The sequence below is a fragment of the Mus caroli genome, chromosome 4 (assembly GCF_900094665.2).
Source record: "Mus caroli chromosome 4, CAROLI_EIJ_v1.1, whole genome shotgun sequence".
Lineage (NCBI taxonomy): Eukaryota > Metazoa > Chordata > Mammalia > Rodentia > Muridae > Mus > Mus caroli.
Genome location: NC_034573.1, coordinates 24,462,848 through 24,465,287, shown reverse-complemented (window position 1 = coordinate 24,465,287; position 2,440 = coordinate 24,462,848).

Genomic DNA, 2,440 nt, shown 5'->3' with positions numbered 1-2,440 from the left:
GCCTTACCACGTGGCTGGAATTTAATTATTATAGATATTAAAGATTGTTTCTTTTCTATACCTTTGTGTCCAAGGGATAGGCCCAGATTTGCCTTTACCATCCCCTCTATTAATCACATGGAACCTGAGAAGAGGTATTAATGGAATGTCTTACCACAGGGAATGTCCAATAGTCCTACAATGTGCCAACTTTATGTGCAAGAAGCTCTTTTGCCAGTGAGGGAACAATTCCCCTCTTTAATTTTGCTCCATTACATGGATGACATCCTCCTGTGCCATAAAAACCTTACCATGCTACAAAAGGCATATCCTTTTCTACTTAANACTTTAAGTCAGTGGGGTTTACAGATAGCCACAGAAAAGGTNCAAATTTCTGATACAGGACAATTCTTGGGCTCGGTGGTGTCCCCAAATAAGATTGTGCCCCAAAAGGTAGAGATAAGAAGAGATCACCTCCATACTTTAAATGATTTTCAGAAGCTGTTGGGAGATATTAATTGGCTCAGACCTTTTTTGAAGATTCTTTCCGCTGAGTTAAGGCCTTTGTTTGATATTTTTGAAGGAGATTCTCATATTTCCTCCCCTAGGGCTCTTACTCTAGCTGCTGGTGGCCTTACAAAAGGTGGAAAATGCCTTGCAGAATGCACAATTACAACGTATTGAGGATTCACAGCCTTTTAGTTTGTGTGTCTTTAAGACAGCACAATTGCCAACCGCAGTTTTGTGGCAGAATGGGCCATTGTTGTGGATCCATCCAAATGTATTCCCAGCTAAAATAATAGATTGGTATCCTGATGCAATTGCACAGCTTGCCCTTAAAGGCCTAAAAGCAGCAATCACCCATTTTGGACGAAGTCCCTATCTTTTAATTGTACCTTATACCACTGCAGAGGTTCAAACCCTGGCAGCCACATTGGGCAGTTTTAGTTACCTCCTTTTCAGGACAAATAGATAACCATTATCCAAAACATCCAATTTTACAGTTTGCCCAAAATCAATCTGTTGTGTTTCCACAAATAACAGTAAGAAACCCACTTAAGGGAGCAACACGTTCGAGGCGGAGGACAATCCTCCATAAAAGGGACGGGGTTTTGCCATTCGCCCCTCTTCTCCTCTCACTCCTGAAGAAGTAAGCAATAAAGCTTTTGCCACAGAAGATTCCGGTTGTCCTGAGCGTGTTCTTGCCTGTGGGGACAAAAGCTAGGGATAACACAGCCATTAATTTACCACTCTGTATCTGTTTGACCTTGACCCAACTTTTAACCCTCCAAATTCCAAATCAGCTCTCTATTTTATCTTTAGTTTTTCATGCATGCCTTTTATATGCTTAGAGGCACAAATACCCATTGTGTTGCAATAGCTAATGCTAGACTACCCTGATCACTTGGGATTCTTAAAAACAAAAAGGACATAAACACAATTATATACACACACACGCACACACACATACACACAAATGCAAGTGATGATTCATTTTCTGCAAATAGCTCAACAAGAAATGAAAGAGAAGACACACAAGAAGAGAATACACACAAGAGGAAAATTATAACCGAAATTGAGAAGGAAATAAAATAAGTAGAGGTAAATTTTGTAAAGCTTGTTTTTCTTTGATATAGTTTTGATTTCATGAAGCAACATGAAAGAATATGGAAACCAGGTCAGAGCACCTTGGGGAGCAATTTTGGTTCCCTGATCCCTCTGAGACTTGTCTGTGCAGGTGAGAGTGTGTACTACAGAAGCTAACAGCTTCTGGGACAGGCTGAAGGAACAGAGCACTGGGACAGGCCCTGTTTGGGGCCTTCATCTTCTGCCAGGAGGCAGGTCCGAATGCCAGATATCTGTGCACCTTCCCTGCAAGAGGAGAGCTTGACTGCAGAGAGTGCACTGACCACTGAAACTCAGGAGAGAGGTCGTCTCTTAGGTCTGCTGATAGAGGCTAACATAATCACGAGAAGAACAAGCTCTAGCCAGAGACAACTATAACAACTAACTCCAGAGATTACCAGAAGGCAAAAGGCAATTGTAAGAATCTTACTAACAGAAAACAGGACCACTCACCATCATCAGAACCCAGCACTCCCACCTCAGCCAGTCCTGGGGATCCAACCACAAATGAAAATCTAGACCAGGATTTAAAAGCATATCTCATGATGATGGTAGAGGACATCAAATAGGACTTTAATAACTCACTTAAAGAAATACAGGAGAATACTGCTAAAGAGATACAAGTCCTTAAAGAAAAACAGGAAAACACATCCAAACAGGTGAAGGAAATGAATAAAACCATACTAGACCTAAGAATGGAAGTAGACAAAATAAAGAAAATCCAAAGTGAGGCAACGCTGGAGATAGAAATCCTAGGAAAGAAATCTGGAACCATAGATGGGAGCATCAGCAACAGAATACAAGAGATGGAAGAGAGAATCTCAGGTGCAGAAGA